A 17,812-nucleotide genomic window follows, 5' to 3' on the forward strand; every position below is an offset into this window, starting at 1 on the left:
AGGCACTGGCCATCTCTTCCTTTGACAGGGCTTTCCTTATCTCACAGTTGTGACCATTCACAGTATGGTGTTTCTGAGTAACAATTTTTATCTAGAGTCATGGTCATCAAAAGTTACAAAAGCAAAGCCCCTCTTCTTGCCACTGCCTCGGTCAGTTGTAATCTCAATCATGTCTATTTTCTCATACTGCTCAAAAGAATCTTATAAATTATGTTCTTCAGAATCTTCTTCATTCCACTCATAGAGATCGTTTTCACAGTTAAGTGAGAATTCTCATTTTTGAGAATCTTCTCTGGATACAGCCCTCTTAGGTCCCACAACCCTTCTGTCTCCCTTGTGAGGCCTTGCATTCATGACTGCATCCACCTCTTCCACAGTTGAGTATGTGACAAAGCCAAAGCCTCTGGAGCTTTTAGAATTTGGATCTCTCATTACCATATAGTCTATAGGCATCCCCCATTGCTCAGAATGGCTCCTCAGGCTTTCATCTCTTGTTTCAAAGCTTAACCCTCCAATGACTAATTTCCAAGGCTGGTGGTGGTGGCGTTCGCTTACCAGACAAGCACTTAACAATTATGCTACAAAGACTCCTATGTAACAATGCTTCTTGTTATTGTTTTTAGGTGCTGTTGACTTGAGTATAACTCATAGCAATCCCAAAAATAAAAGATATTGACTCTGTCCTGTCCTGTGCCAACCTCATAATCTCTGACACACTCAAGCCAACTGCTGAAGTCACTGTGTTAACCCACCTGGTTGAGAGTCTTCCTCTCCTTTGCCATCCTTTCACCTTTCAAAGCTTAATATCCCTCTCCAGGGATTAACCTCTCCTAGCAACATGCCCATAATATGAGAGACAAAGCTTCATCTTGCTTGCTTCCAAGGACAACTCTGGCTTCACCTTCCTTAAGACACGTCTATTCTTTTGGTATTCCATGGGATTTTCAGTACATTCCTCCAACATCACAACTCAAGGGCATCCATTTTTCCCCCTGTCATCCTTATTTATTGTCCAACTCTCAGATGCATAACAAGTGATTGAAAAGACCATTGTCTGAATTATATGCACCTTAGTCCTCAAACTAACATCATTGCTCCTCAGTAATTTGGAGGGGTTGATCTCCTGATTTCCTGACTGCTGATACCAAATGTACTGATTGGAGATCTAAGTAGATGAAGCCATTGACAGTTTCAAGATTTTCTCCACCTATCAAGTGAAAAATACTAGAATTCAAGATATGTGTGTATGTATGGTGTGTGTTTATATGCACGAGTACAAGTGTTCTTGCTTTTGAGAGTGTTTATTTTCCATTATATTCCATCTAAGTGTGTGTGGGGGGAAGGTTTCCTATACTATATGCTTAATTATAGGGTAAGAGAGTATGATGCATAGATTTGGGGGTGGGGAGTAGCATTGAGGAGGTAAGAAGAAAAGAAGAAGAGAAACTATGTTTCTTTTCCTTTTATGTCTAGTCTGAAGAACTGAAAAGGAAAGAATTGCATTTACTTATACACACATATGGGAAGCCAAACTTTATATTATATGAAAATCCTTGTTCAGGAATTGAAGGAATTGCAGATTTATAAGTTAGGATTTCTCTTGTGGCAGATCCCAGAAAATACCCTGTTTGTTCCCTGCAGACACAGCTAGGGCCCCCCTACAGAGTGTTACTTCCTGGGAAATACTTCCTGAGTTAGAGCATTAGGCTGACAATAGAGAAAAATAGAGCCTTCATTTACAAGGAATTCCTTTTGTTATTTGCTTCCCCAGATTATCAATAAATACATAGAGAAACATGATTTGGGGTCTTCAGTCGAGAACTACTGACCCCCTGTTTTATGCTCTCTGCTCTTTCTCATTCCTGGCTGTTTGTCTAATTATTAATAATTATAAAATTATTCCATTCTTTGGGAACCTCGGTCTGCAACACACACATATCCTAATACATCTGTTATGCATTATTTACCAAATTTACTTCCATAAAATACTAGTTCCGCAAAAGGTTATTAATAGAAAGGATTAAAAATGGTTTTGATCAAGCAAGTTTGTGAACTGCTTTGTTAAACAAAGTTATGCAGAGTTCTCAAAAATCTGTGCATCATGACTTCCCCAGTGGCAGACATAGCCTACAGGAGCTCACATCATGTTTGACCAACACTCCATTTTCACCATTCATCTTGGCAAATATACTTAGAGTCTTGGTGTTGCAATGGAAAGACGTGGATGGGAGGTCAGCAAATCCAGTTGTAGGTCTGCTTTCCTATGTGCTTTCTACAAAGTCCTGAGCATATTATCTCTTGTTGTTTCAGTTGCTTTGGCTGTAAAATAAAGGGTTGGGATGGATGTTCTCAGTTCCTCATTCTTTCTCTAGTGTTCTGGGATTCTGTTTACCTACTGAGTTGCTGTATACACTTGTACATGGTACTCATTTCCCTATCAATTAATGAACCCATTCTTAATTAATCACATTGGTCTGACTCGTAGTGGCTCTCCATCAGATTTCCAAGGCTGTTAGAATGTAAAAGAGGAGATTGTGTATCTTCCTGCCACAGGGCAGGTAGTGGATTTGAACTGCAGCCTTTCTGTTATCAGCCCAACATATTATGCACCACACTGGCAAGGTTCCTTCATCTGTTGTTACTGTTGTTGTATATTGTAGAGTTAGAACGGATGCATAGCTGACTCTCCAGTGGGTTTTCAGATGCAATAAATTGCATGGGAAAAGGTTGCCTATCTTTCTTCCATAGAACAGCTGGTAGATTCAAACCGTGTACCTTTGCATTGGCAGAGTAATTCATACCACAAAAACACCTGGGTTCCCTCAACTATTAGTAGGTTTTTAAAGAATAAATTGTCATTGAGTCAGTTCTGACTCTTGGAATCTCCATGTCTTTCAGAGTAGACCTGTGCTCTACAGGCTTTTCAAGGTCTGTGACTTTTTGCAAGTACACTGTCAGGCCTTTCCTTTAAGGCACTTCTGCGTGTATTAAATTGGCAACTTTGGATTAGTAGCTGAAAGTTTAACATTTTCACTTCCCAGAGATTCTTTTAATAAGTATAGGAACACTCAATTCACCTTCTACAGAGGTCTATTGTCAAGATCAAATGAATTAATGCAGATGAAAGTACTCAGAAAAAAAACAAAGTGCTAAATAATTTCTAATGCCTTTGGGGGAAAAGGGTTATGACTTTGCACTGTCATCTATCCTTCATAAACTGTGTGAAACTGAGTGTGGGGGAATAATGTGAAGCTTAAAACTCAAGCCCTGGAATGAGATGAAAGCAAGGAAAATGTTGTTGAGTCAATTCTGACTTACAGTGACCCTATAGGACAGAGTAGACCTATCCTATAGAATTTCCAAGGCAGGTATCTCTATCTTAAAGGGAGTGCTGGTGGTTTAGTGGCAAGGAGTTATGCTGCAAATCCAAATGGAAGCAGTTCGAATGCACCAATTCCTCCATGGAATAAAGATGGACAATCTCCTTCCATGAAACTTACTGCCTCTGAAAACCTACTGGAGGGTCAGCTATGGGTCAGTTCCAACTCGATGGTACTCAACAATAACAACCTCTATGAAAGCAAACTCTCATGTCTTTCTCCCATGAAGTGGCTAGTATATTTGAACCATTAGAAATTGTGTGCTTAGGAATTCAGACTAAATAAAACTCCACAGTAATCACATCAATCCTGCCTGAGAATGATCACTTGGGTTTAAATTAGAATTCCATTCCTTCTTTCTCTTTTTTCTCATTACTAATGGGTCAGAACCACTCATAGCTGACCCTCTATTGGATTTTTGATTCTATAAACAGTATGAAGGGAGATGCCCATCTTTTTTCTCTATGGAGCTGTTGATGAACGTGAACCACCAGAGAAGCAATGCCTTTGAATCAGCAGCATAGCTTTATGTGAAAGCCACCAAAGGCCCCAGTTCTGTTCCTAGAACTACTGGAAATATGCTTAAAATGGAAATATTTTCTCCAGTAACTGTAATGAGGATCATAAGAGACAATATGTGTAAATTGCTGAAAGAGGTGAGTGTTGGACATTTTTCAGCATTTTTATCATCATCATCATTATCATTGTGGAAGAAAGGAATGTCATAGTAATAATAGAAATAGTCAACAAATGGAGCTCTGGTGGCCTAGTGGCAAGAAGCTGCACTGCAATCTCAGAGGTGAGCGGTTCGAATCTACAGGTGTTCTGCTGGAAAAGGAGGGGCAATCTCCTCCTGTACCAGTCAGATCTGATTTGACGGTACACATACTACTACTATTACTACTGATAATGATAATAATAATAATAATAATAGAAATAATAATAGAAATAAGCAACAAAAGAAAAAAGTGGTAGGACGGTGATGACTCAACTTTGTTGAAAGAATCTTTTTTAAAAAAAAATTATAGCAAACACTAAGGTTCCATTTTTCAAAGACCAAAATAACTAGAAAGAATCTCAAAAAGACAGACAACTAAACATTAAAATTCACCAATTTGACCTCACATATATATCACTCCACTTAGCAAGGGAATACTATTTATAAGAAATATTCTTCAGAATGTATCATATGATAGATCACATAGCAAGCCTTAAATGAAAAAAAATCAAAATACTAGAAAGTATCTTCTCAGATAACAGTGCTACATAATTAGAAGTTAAATATAGAAATATTAAGTGGCAAAAAAAATCAAGTACATAGAAACTAATAGCAATCTGCTATAGGTTCCTACTAATAAAAACCTGCTTTAAACAGTTGGCTTAGTAATGAAATAAATAAATAATAGAATATTAAAAGTCTTTTTGTTCAAAACGTGCAAGTGGATTGTTAATTAGAAATGTCTGTGTACTGTAGTGATACACAAACACTGAGCGGTAATACAAAACCTCGTAAACAGGAAATGTACCTTTTTCCAAAAAACAACAAAAAGGCCTTAAACAATAAATTTTTTCAAAAAATCCTTTTTTAAAAAATTCCAATCAATCAATGGTGCCAATTTCCTCCCGCCCAACTCCCCCCCCCCACCCTGTCTGAGTACACTCTTCTCTTTGAAAAGTAAAAGAAAAATTCTCTCATTGTTTTACATTTCCTCCCCCCAGGTCCACTCCACTATGCAGCCTTCGCTCTAGACTCCTGTCATGACAAAAAAACCTAATCACATATCCCTTTTAAACAGTTTTCTCCCTCATCTGTTTCAAGCAGTATACATTACTTAATCCCCTCTTTCTCAGTTTCCCCCCAACCCTGATGTCAGTCCTGTTTTACAACAATGGTACCATGCAGTATTTGTCCTTTTGTGACTGAGATATTTCACTCAGCATAATGTCCTCCAGGGTCACCCGTTTTGAATAATATTGCATGAGTTCCTTGTTTTTCAGTGCAGCATAGTATTCCATCATGTGAATATGCCACAGTTTCTCTACCCATTCATTTGTTGATTGGCACTTAAGTTGTTTCCAACAATTCCTTCCTATTGTGAACAAAGCGGCAATAAACACGGGTTTGCATATATCTGCCTGGGTGGCAGTAGTAGAATCGCTGGGTCAAATGGTATATCTATTTGCAACTTTTTGAGAAAGTACCATACCACCTTCCACAGTGGTTGCACCATTTTACACTCCCACCAACAGTGAATAAGGGTTCCAGTTTCTCCACAACCTCGCCAGCACTTACTGCTTGCTGTTCTGTTAAATTTTGCTATTCTTACTGGGATAAGATGATATCTCATAGTTGTTTTTAAAAGTCTTTTAATTAAATGAAAGTCAAAACATAATATGCTAACATCTTAGAAACACATCCAAACCAGTACTAAAAGAGCAATTTTTAGCAATCAATGCACACATTTAAAAAGAAGCAAGAACCAAAATGAAACGTTAATACATTATCCTCTTTAATAGTTTGAAAGAGAGCAAACAAAGAAAACAAAAACTAAAACATGTTCTACATCCTACTTTGGAAAATAGTGACAGGAATCTTAAAAGCTTGGGAGCAGCCGTCTCAAGTGCAACTACTACTGGTCTCTCCCTGTCTCAAAGAGGAGCAAAAGTGTGTAGAAACAATCCAAAGAATTAATATCCCACATGAATCTCTACTCTCATGACACTGATACTGAAAGAATTCTATAGTCCTGACTAACACTGCTGATCACTCTAAAAGCTACCATAGTAGAAATCCCTGGGTAAAGGAAAATGTATAACAAAATTCAAGACATAAATATGGTCTGGCTTTCTACATGCTATGCCACTGTCTTCTTGCTTGCATGTGTTCTGCTGAGAAATTGAAGTTTGTTTTTGTTCTTCTCCTGATAGGTAGTCTTCATTTTTCTCTAGCTGCTTTCAAGATTCTCACCTTGTCTTTGGTTCTGGAGAATTTGACTATGCTGTGCCTTGGTGTTCTGTTACAATCTATTCTGTTTTGGATTTATTCAGCGTCTTGGATGTATTTTTTTTTTCTCAATACCTGAAAAATATTACTCTATTAACTTTTCTACAATTTTCTCAGTGTCTTTCCCCATCCTTCTTTTTTCTTTTGGAATTCTGATTATATGCATGTTATTCCTCTTTATTACATACCACAAAACTCCAAACCTTTCTTCATTTGCCTTCCTTTGTAGTTTCTATTCTTCGCTCCATCATGTGAGTGCTGAGGATTCTATCTTCTGCTTTGTTGATTCTGTGTTCTCTTTCTTCAATTCTGATTTTCTATCCCTCCAACATGTTTTGAAATGTTATGTACATGGAGAAGGGCAGGGTCTGAGTCACCCCTCAGGAGACAAGAGGTCAAGGAATCAAAAAAAGAGAAGCAATTAGATGTTTGCATCTACCATGATGATGGTGGGGAAACCACCCTTTAATTTATCCAGGGTTTCAGAGACAAGTATTACCACTCTGTCAATGCCCTGTTTGCCCTTCCAGCACAGGCAAAGGAGTTGTGCCAGGTGGAAGAGATTAAAGGAGGCGACAGTGCCTGACTGCCAAAGTAGCACAATGTACATCTGGGAGAACAGACTTTAGTGCACAGAGCATTAAAGTATAGTTTGAAGGTTTTGTTACAGTGTGAGGCTGAGAAGAAGGATGAGGAGTGAGAAGTGAAGTTACAAAAACAGATTTGTTAATAAGTTATGTTTCACAAGAAGGGTTGGACCTTCCTCCTTGGAAAAGAAACATGGAGAAGGCTGGCTGAAAGAATCTTAACCCTTCAAGTGAGCAGTCTGTTTTCCTCGGCTATCTGCTGGCCTCTGATGGCTAATAAGTTAAACATACGTATAGGCTTTGCTAGTATTTATGATGGACCCTCCAATTTTAAAGCCATAGCATTCACTAGGAGGCACACTCACTCAAGTCATTAGTGAGTGGAAACCAACTCATACTTGCCCCTTCAGTAGATTTTTGAAGGCTATAAATTGAGAGGGGGGAGATGGTCCATCTTTTTTTCCAGGGAGTTGCTGGTGGGTTCAGACCAGCAGAGAGACGCTGCCTTTGAGTTAGTAGCACAACTCTCTGTAGACTATGCCACCAAAGCTTCCTAATCAAGAAGCTTGGGGTGAAGGGTGGGTAGTAAGAGACAAGATTCTTTACCAGAAAGTACAATAGTTGAGTGTTCAGCTACTTCCTGAAGTTCTGATGGCCTAGAGGCAAGAAACTTGCACTGCAACCTCAAAGGTACACGATTTGAGGCCACCAGCTGCTCTGTGGGAGAAGGATGGGCAATTTCCTCCTATGGGATTAACTGTCTCTGAAAACCCAGCTATGGGTCAGGTCTGACTTGACATATGTGGTATACAACCACAACAGCTATCTGAAAGATTGGTGGTTTGAACATGCCAAGAGGTCCCCATGGAGAAATGCCTGGATAGCTGCTTTGAAAAGTTCATGGCTTTGAAAGCTTTTAGGGGTCTGTTTTATTTTGCACACATGGGGTCCATGGGGTTGCCATTACACTTTAGCAATTGGTTTGCTTTCGTATACTTTTCCTTCAAGGAGACTAAGGGGCCTACTGATGTAGAGGATTAAGTATTAACCAAGAGATTGGAAGTCTGAACCTACCAGGGTGGGGTAGTCTGCATTCACAAAGGTTTAAGGCCTTGAATACTATAATGGGCAGTTCTACTCTGTCCTATGTTGTTGTTGTTGTGTGCCGTTGAGTCGAGTACAACTCATAGCAACACTATGGACAGTCAATCTGAAACCTGTGCTGTCCTCATGATATCTGAGACATTAGAGCCTTTTGCTGAAGTTCATCCATCTCGTTGGAGTTCCTCCTTTCCGTTGCTAATATTCCAGTTTTCCAAACATGATATCCCTGTCCGAGGAATAGTCTTACCTAGCTACACATTCAAAGTACAAAAACTAATCTTCATCATTCTTGCCTCCAAGGAGCACTCTGTCTGTACCCTTTCCAGGGCATATCTGTTTGTTATTTTGGCAGTCCATGAAATATTCAATACTCTTCTCCAGCACCACAACTCAAAGACATTAATTCTTCTTCTGTTATCCTTATACATTGTCCAGCTGTCAACTGCATAACAGATGATTAAAAGACCATGGCTGAATCAGGTGCACTATAGTCTAAAACTAAAAGCTGACATCTTTGCTCTTCAGTATTTTGGAATGATCCCTGCCAGCGGACTTGCCCAATGCAATGTCTTCTGATTTCCTGACTGACGGTACAAAGGATGTTGATTGTTGATCTGAGCAAGATAATTTATCATAATGTTGAATGTTGGGCCCGTGTTGAGAATCTTTTTCTTCTTAATGTTGAGAGGTAATCAATACTGAAGGCTGTAGGCCTTGATCTTCTGCAGCAAATGTTTCATAACTTCCTCACTTTCATCAAGCAAAGTTGTGTCATCAGCATAATGTAGGTTGTTGATGAGTCTTTCTACAATCCTAATGCTACACTCCTCTTCATAGAGACCAGCTTTACTTGTATTTGCTCAGCATACACATTGAGTAGTGTGGAGAAATGATACAACTCTGATGACTACACTTCCTGACCTATAGGGTTGTTGTAAGTTAGAAAATTTTATGACAGTGGTGTATGTTTCAAGAAAATTTCCATTTAGGGAGAAATAAAAGTTATAAGCTCCCTAACTAGAGGAAATAAGTACCTAAAAGGATTCAGCTTTCTTTGGAAGTCTGTGAATGTTCTGGGTTCAGGTTAAGATGGGTGATCGACATGATGTGATCAACATGGGAAGAGTAACATTTGAAGCTTTCATAGAAAAAGTGGGGCTTGACCTGCCCTTGAGTGGAGCTAGACAACAGAGAGAAGTGAAGACATTTTATGGAGAGGAGAATGATGAGCAAAGTAGCCTGTTGTATTGGGGTATAAAGAGTTTGTCAAGAGTTCAGACTTAGTTTGCAAGTGACGGGACACATATTAGAAGGTAAGTCCTTAAATATTAGGCCAACAAATTTTGGCGTAATACAATGGGGAATCAGCAGAGAACACATTCCTTTTCTTTTTTAAACTGTCTGCTTTATCCTTGTGAAAGTAGAAAGGTCATACAATGAAAGTGAGTCATCATTCTTTTCCACTCACTTAGCATTCAGCATAAATCAACATTTGCCTTGGGTGAATGGGCAGGTAGTTATTTGCAAGGCTGAATCAAATCATGCAGCTGGCTATGGGTGCTGGTAGACCTCCTCTCCCTCCGTGAGACAAAGTTCCATTCAGTGGAACTGCATCAACTCTAAAGGATTGGTGGAGATGGTGCTTGTGAAGAAGGGTGAGAACAGGATCCCCTGAATTGCAGGGACTCTCGTGGAAGGGCTATTTTCTGAAATCTTGGACTTGGCGGAAGTATTCCTGGAGTGGGGCTATCTGGAATGGTAGTATCTCCTACTGCAGAGCTGGATACATTGTAGAACAGGAAAATGTGTTTTTATGTGGATTAATAAAACAAGGATAAATTGTCTGTACTTTACAGACCTCTTGGAAATTTCGACTTTCAGTTTGGGGCTTTTAAAATTCCATTAACCATGGTCTTTGTGCCACTATCGATTGCTTCAGCCCCGGGCCCTCCACCGCCAGCAATGCCAGCCTCCATCCTGGCCAAACTGGTCATCAACGTGAGCAGTGAGCTATTTAGGCAGAAATGATCTTTTGTGAAAATCTATATATTATTTAATACCTTTGCCCTTTGCCTCAGCTCTCTTTGCACAGCTTCTCAGCTAGGATTTCAATCTGCTTTGGATGCTTTGTAAGGAGAAATGCACAACAAACTCCAGTGGGAATTGTGGCTCTCCATCCCTGATGTCTGGAGTCTCATAATTGATAGCACCTTTTGCTGGGGCTCTGCAGTTCTTTAATGGGGCCTTGCGGTAAAGTTTGGGCAGGAGAAAACATTTCACTTAAAATGGTTCTGCTTTGACGGTCTCTGTTTTGCTGGATGTTTTTCTTCTCCTTTGTCTTCAAAGAAGAAGCTATTTCCTAGAATAAATACTGCGCAAACACTAGGGAAGAAAGAGGAAGAAAATGGAGTCTGAATGATTCAGACCCCAGTGGTGCATCTAAATGACTTTGACAAGTGATCAATCAATTGACAAATATTTGATCAACACCTACCATGTGCAAAGGGCTGTGAAACACATAAAATGTGAATAAAGTGTTGTCATTTTAATTCTCAAAATGCAGTAGCTTCTCATAATTTACCAAATTCAAGCACACGTCTGTGCCTTGGCACCCAGCACTTTGTGGTAAGTAGGCCCCTGCTGATCTTTCTGCCTACTCTGTGTTCTAGCCAATCTGAGCTGACTCATACTCTTTTTATCTGAAGATTTCCATCTGAATCTGCAGAGCCCTTTCCCCCATGTCTGTCTAAATTGTATGGCTTAGTCTGTAGGGAGGGAGCCATGGTGTCCTATTGGGTAGAAAGTTGCTCCATTCCACCAGCTGCTCCAATCCATGAGCTGTTTTGTAGGAAGAGCAGCACAATCTCTTTCCAAGCGATTTATTGCCTCTGAAAAACCTGCTAGGGGATCAGCTATGAATTGATTCTGAGTCAATAGCAGTGAGTGAGTCAAATGTTGCTCGTGTTTGCAGGTCATTTAAACCACCACATCTTCTCACGAAGCACATCCTAAATTGGGCTCCAGATGCATAGGAACTTTCTTTCAATCACCTCAGTGCTTTATATTTCCCACCTTTCCTTCCCCTTAAAACACAGAAATAAAAATAGTTTGCCAATTGACTAATAGAGTTAAGGGCTCTATAGCTTAGGGTACTATTAGAACTGTCAATATCAAATTGGTAGAGAGAAGATTTAGTTTGAACTTGGACACCAATGTCTGATAACTAGCACAAGAGAAATTTGACTCAATCATCACCCTGTAAAGATGGGCAGGATTTAAAAGTGTATGTTTATACCCACAGGAATAATAAGAAGGACATTTACAAGCCCAGGTTGCATCATCTTCAGGTAAATAGAATGTTTTTTATCTATTATTGGTATTCTTTATTTGCTTGCCCTTTTAAAAATTGATTTCCATGCAATCATTCATCTACATTGTTTCATGCGTCTATAATGTTGTTTTATATAAGCATTCATATACATTGTGTTTTATAAATTGCTATTGATCTATGCCTATTATCATCCTACCTTTTTAAATCCCCATTGAAACTTTCCTATTCTTCACACTCCTGCCCATTAATATCTATTATCCTAATGATATTTATTTCCCATTGGACTCATCTTTAACACCCCTCTCCTTTCCCATTTTGAACATTTATACATATCTTGCTGAATTTCCTTTCTATTTTTACAGTAATGTCTTATCCGGTATTTGTCCTTATGTGACTGAGTTATTTCACTGAGCATAATGCTCTCCAGATGCCACCATCGTACATACTATTTTATCAAATCATTGTTGAGGAGCAGTGCGGCATCAGGATTGGTGGAAGATCTACCAACAATCTGTGTTATGCAGATGACACAACCCTGCTTGCTGAACCTGAGGAGGACCTGAAGTGCTTGGTGCAGAGGGTCAAGGACCGCAGCCTTCAGTATGAATTGAAGCTCAATGTCAAGAAGACAAAGATTCTCACCACTGGGACAATTGGCAACATCAGGATGGATGGTGAAGAGATTGATATTGTTCACAACTTTAGTCTGCTTGGCTCCACGGTCAACAGTCTTGGCACCAGTAGCCAGGAAATTAAAAGACATATTGCCATGGCAAAGTCTGCTGTTAGGGACCTCTCCAAAGTACTGAAGAGCAATGATGTCACTCTGGAGACTAAGGTGTATCTGATACAGGCTATGTATGGTCTTTGTCATCACTTGTTATGCATCATAGAACTGGACAATGACTAGGAAGAATAGAAGGATAATTGATGCCTTTGAGCTGTGGTGCTGAAGAAGAGTATTGAATGCACCAGGGACTGCTGGGAAAACAAACAGATTCATCCTGGAGAGGGTTCAACTGGGCTGCTCCTTGGAGGCAAGGATTCTGGGGCTTTGTCTGACATACTTTGGACACGTTGTAAGGAGGGACAGGTCCTTGGAGAGGGACATCATGCTTCGGAGGGTGGTGGGATGGCACAAGAAGGGAAGGCCCTTTATGAGGTGGATTGATTCAGTGACTGGGGTAATTGCGATGGGTATGTCAGTGACAGTGCAATTGGCACAGGATAGAGCAGGGTTTAGGGCTGTTGTACATACGGTCACTATGAGTCGCAAGCGACTCGAGGCATATAACAACAACAACTACCACATAGTATTTCATTGTGTGGATGCACCACAGTTTTTCAATTCATTCACTTTTGGTCATCTTTGGGCTGTTTCCATTTTCTGGCATTAGTAAATAATGCTACTATGAACATACATGTACATATTTCCATTTGTGCCTCAATTCTGAGTTCTTCGAACTATATTGCTAATAGTGGCATAACTATAATTTCCACGTTCAGCCTTTTGAGCAAACACCAACCTGCCTTCCACAGTGGTTGTATCATTTTATAATTTCATCAGCAGTGCATAGAATTCCAATCTCTTCAGATCCTCTCCAACATTTTTTGTTTGTTGTATGTTAAACTTTGCTACTGCTGCAGGGATGAGCTGGTATCTAATTGTTGTTTTGGTTTGCATCTCTCTGATTGCTAATGATTTTAAACATTTATGTGTTTGTATCCATTCAAATATTGTTCTATTTTACGTTTTTATTGTTGGATGCAAATGGACTTTAGATTTTGTTGAAAGCAGCCATGTCCATGGACTGCACATAGTCTTCATAAGCAGTTATCTGTTCTTCCAGCATATCTGTGCCAACTTTATTATCTTCAACTACACATTGTATCTGAAGCTTCTTAATTCCAGATCCCACTGGTACTAGCTTGGAAGAGCCCCAGACGAAGCCGTCTGCCTGACACACTCTTCCAGTTTTGCCATGTAGGTTTCATCACCCCAAGGCTTCACTTCTAGTAAGATTGAAGACTTGGCAACAAGTACAGGTTTTTTAGCTTTCTTTGATTCATACGGTGCAGGACGTTCTTCTCTTAGCTTCTTTGCTTCCTCACTTTCCTCCTCCTCATCAGATCCAAAGAGATCAGTGTCATCGTCATCGTTACTCTCTGCAGCTCCACTTCCTGTGGTGTCTTCCACGTTAGCAGGGCCGTATTTGCCCAAAGCTTTCTTCACTCCTCGCAGGCCCGCCTTTTCCTTCTCATTAGATTTGATGTGATTATACCAACGCAGGGCATGACACAGGTCAGCACGTGGGGGGGCTGGAGATGGCTTCAAACACTGCGATATCTGCTTGCGATGGCACATACCCCTCCAAGTAGCTCTTGTCGGGCAGGTAATCATTGAGGACCTGGAGGCTGGCGGCAGCAGTCTTGAGGTCTCCAAAGCTCATGATGTCAGCTGTTGACTGCATGTGGAGTTAGGCTGCAGCGGAGGCCAAGAAGAGGGGTGGAAGTTGGCACCATGCCCTCATCGGGTAGAGAGGTGGTGGTGGAAAAGGCCATGAAAGGTCCGGAAACTCCTTATATAGAAACAGAGGCATCAACTGGCCAAAGGTTAAAGGTCAAAGTTCATCCTCACTTTCATTCCTTAAAAGTAAAAGTTGGGACTCTAACTTAAATAACCAAAAATCTATCTTATTTTGGTTTAAAACTTTTCCTTGTGCTTTTAAAGATAAGAGTAAAAAGTTCATTTCTTAAATTTAACCTCTACGGCTCCCTGAAGACGGAGGGGACCGCTCCTGAAGGTGCTGGAAATGACAGAACACTCGCATTCAGGGTTAACCCCAGGTTAACCCCGCCCACCCGGCCGCTTCCGGCGGAACTGCACCGAATGTCTTCTTACGGAAACAGTTTTTTATGTCTTTGCACCGTTTTGTGATTGGGCCATCATTCTTTTTCTTATGGAGGGCCTGTAGCAATCTGTAAACGTATTTCATGAGAACCTTATTTGAAATCTTGTTGCCCAGTGTTAACCCCGTTCCCCCTCCCCTTCTCGGTCTGTGAGCTTTCTTTTCACCATATTAGAGAAAGTTTTTGGTGCACACAGGTGTTTGATTTTAAGGTACCATTCATTGATTTTATCCTTTTTTGGTTGTGCATTTCAGGCTATGTTTGTAAGCCTATTTATGCTATTGACTAGGACTTATAATAATGTTCCCATGTTGTCTCTTAGGATCTTTATGGTTTGGGGATTTACCCCTAGGTCTCTGATCTACCTTGAGTTGGTTTTTGTGTATGGTGTAAGATGTGACTTCGATGTCAGTTTTCTGTAGGTAGAAGTCTATTTTCACTAGCACCATTTGTTGAAGAGGCTGTTTCCCAGTTTAAGGGGTATTGTTTCTTTGTTAAAGATCAGTTAACGGTAGGTAGATGAGTTTATTTCTGGATTTTTAGATTTTATTCCATTGATTTATGTGTCTACCATTGTACCAATACTGTTTTGATTAGTACAGCTGTGTAGTAGGTTTTAAGATTAGGGAGTGAGATACCTCCTGCTTTATTTTTGTTTATCAGGAGAGCTTTGCTTATTCTGGGTATTCTTCCTTTCCAAAGGTATCTGGAAATTACCTTTTCTCTTTCCTTGAAGAATGAATTTAATACCTATATTGGGATGACTTGGACTTATAGATTGCTTTTGGTAGGATTGTAATTTTCAAAATGTTCAGTATTCTTATCCAAGAACAGTTCTATTTTTACTTTTAGTTAGATCTCTTACTGTTTCTTGTCCTAGTGTTTGATAGTTTTCCCTCATAAAAGCCTTTTAAAAAATTATACTTTATTTACAAAATTTGAATACACTGTTTTCCAGAAGGTATTATTCCAATTTCCCTCACAGCCCCACCCATCAAATTGTGTAACTTAATGGTTAATCCCCAATCCCCCTGCACATCCTCATCCCTCTGCTCCCCCCTCCCTGGCCAGATACTTATAAGCATTCTACAGTAATGGTTTTAGGGACTGAGTTAGTTCACTCAGCATAATGTTCTCCAGCCTCTCCCAAGCTAGGTAATAATTTACAAAATCATTGCTCGGGCGTGCTGCATAGTATTTCATTGTGTGAATGTACCATCATTTCTCAATCCATTCGTTTATGGTTGGATATGTGGGCTGTTTCCATCTTGTAGTGGTGAATAACACTACTATGAACATTGGTGTACAAGTCTCCATTTGTGCCTCAGCTCTCATTTTCTCAGGGTATATTCCAAGTAGTGGAATAGCTGGGTCATATGAAATTTCTTTGTTCAGCTTTTTGAGGAAATGCCAAAATGCCTTTCAGAATGGTTGTACCATTTTACAATCCCATCAACTATGTATAAGAGTTCCTTTCTTGCCACATCCTTTCAAACATGTATTACTTGCTGCCCTGTTAAACTTTTGTGTTCCTAGTCATGTTAGCTGTTGTGTCCTGTTGAGTCAGAACTGACCCAGAGCTGACTCTACAGAGTATTTTCAGAGGCAGGAAATCCCATGGGAGGAGACTGTCCATTCCTCTGCTGCAGACCAGCTAGCTTGTGGATTCAAACTGTGTGCCTTTGGAATTTCAGCACAGCTTCTTACTACTAGTCTATGAGAGCTACCTCTAATCATGTTTATTCCTACATATTTCATCTGGAAGTTATTGTTGTTGTTGTGTGCCATTGAGTCACCTGCAACTCATAGCAACACTATGCACAACAGCTCTGAACCCTGTTCTATCCTGAGCTGATCTCTCTAGCTCTGACACACCTACCTCCATTACTCTAGTTAATCCATCTTATCCAGAGTGTCATTTCATCTTATCTGGGATCTTCCTTTCCTGCACTGTCCCTCCACCCTTCCAAGCATGATGTCTTTTTCCAAAGACTGGTCCCTCCTGGCCACATGCCCAAAGTATGTGAGACAGAACTTCAAAATCTGCCTCCAAGGAGAAACTTGGTTTCACCTTCTCCAAGACAGATGTACTTGTTCTTTTGGTGGTCTATGGTTTAATACTCTTCTCCGGCACCACAGTTCAAAGATATCAATTATTCTTCTGTCCTCCTTAGTCATTATCTATCTATCTCATGAATAGCAAGAATTTACAAAGACTGTATTCTGGAACAAATGCACCTTAGTCTCTAGACTGATATCATTGCTCTAACATTTTAGCTCTCTAAAATATCACATACAAAATGTCCTTTACATGAGACTTCCCCAGTGAAATCTGTCTTTTAATTTTCTGAAAGATGGTGTCAAGAGGGTTGGTTGTGGAGCCAAGCAAGCTGAAATTGTTAACAATCTCAATCTCTTCTCCATCTATTGTGGTGCTGTGAATTAGCCTTGTGGTAAGAATCTTTGTCTTCTTGATGTTGAGCTTCAATCCATGTTGAAAACTACAGTCCTTGACCTTCTAGAGCAAGCACTTTAGTTCCTCTTCAGTTTTAGCAAACAAGGTTGTATTATCTGAATAATGCAGGTTGTTGATGAGTCTTTCTACAATTCTGATGCCACATTCCTCCTAGTAAAGTCTAGCCTTCCAGATGATCTCTTCTGCATACAAATTTGAAAAGGTATGAAGATAGGACATATATTTGATGCACTCCTTTCTTAATTTTCAACCATGCAGTGTTTCCTTGCTTTGTTCTGAGGTCAACTTTCTGGTATAAGAATAGGTTTTGCATGGGCACAATCAAGTGTTCTGGGGTTCCCATTCTTCTCAATGTTAGCTACAGTTTGTTGTGCTTCACACGATCAAATGACTCTGCTTAGTCAATGAAACACCAGTAGATATTCCTCTGGTTCTCTTTACTTTTAGCTAAGATCCATCTGACACTGGTAATAATATCTCTAGTGCCACAGCCTCTTCTAAACCTGCCTTGTATTTCTGGTAGTTCACTGTCAATGCACTGTACTAGTCATTTTCGGGTAATGCTCAGCAGGATTTTGCTTATATGTGATATTAGGGACATTGTTTGATAATTTCCATACTTGTTGAGCCACTTTCTTTTGGAACGGGAGTAAATACAAATCTCTTTTGATTTATTGACCAGGAAGTTGACCTCCAAATTTCTTGGCACAACCTGGTGAACACATACAGGGCAATGTCTACTTTTCAAAATATGTCAACTGATATGCCATCAGTTCACAGTGTCTTGTTTTTTGCCAATTCTGTAATAGTAGTTTGAATTTCCTCCTTCGTCACCATTGCTTCTTGATCATCTACTTTTTCTTGAAATTCTTCCATGTCAGCCAGTTCTTTTTGGTATAGTGACATTGTATATCTTCCATCTTCTTTTAATGCTTCCTGGATCACTCAATGTTCTGCCCATAGCATTGTTAAGTATTGCAAATTGATGCTTCAACTTATTCTTCAGTTTCTTCAGCTTAA

Source organism: Elephantulus edwardii, unplaced genomic scaffold (assembly GCF_000299155.1).
Source record: "Elephantulus edwardii isolate Elephantulus edwardi_28Jun2011 unplaced genomic scaffold, EleEdw1.0 scaffold00038, whole genome shotgun sequence".
NCBI classification, from domain to species: Eukaryota; Metazoa; Chordata; class Mammalia; order Macroscelidea; family Macroscelididae; genus Elephantulus; species Elephantulus edwardii.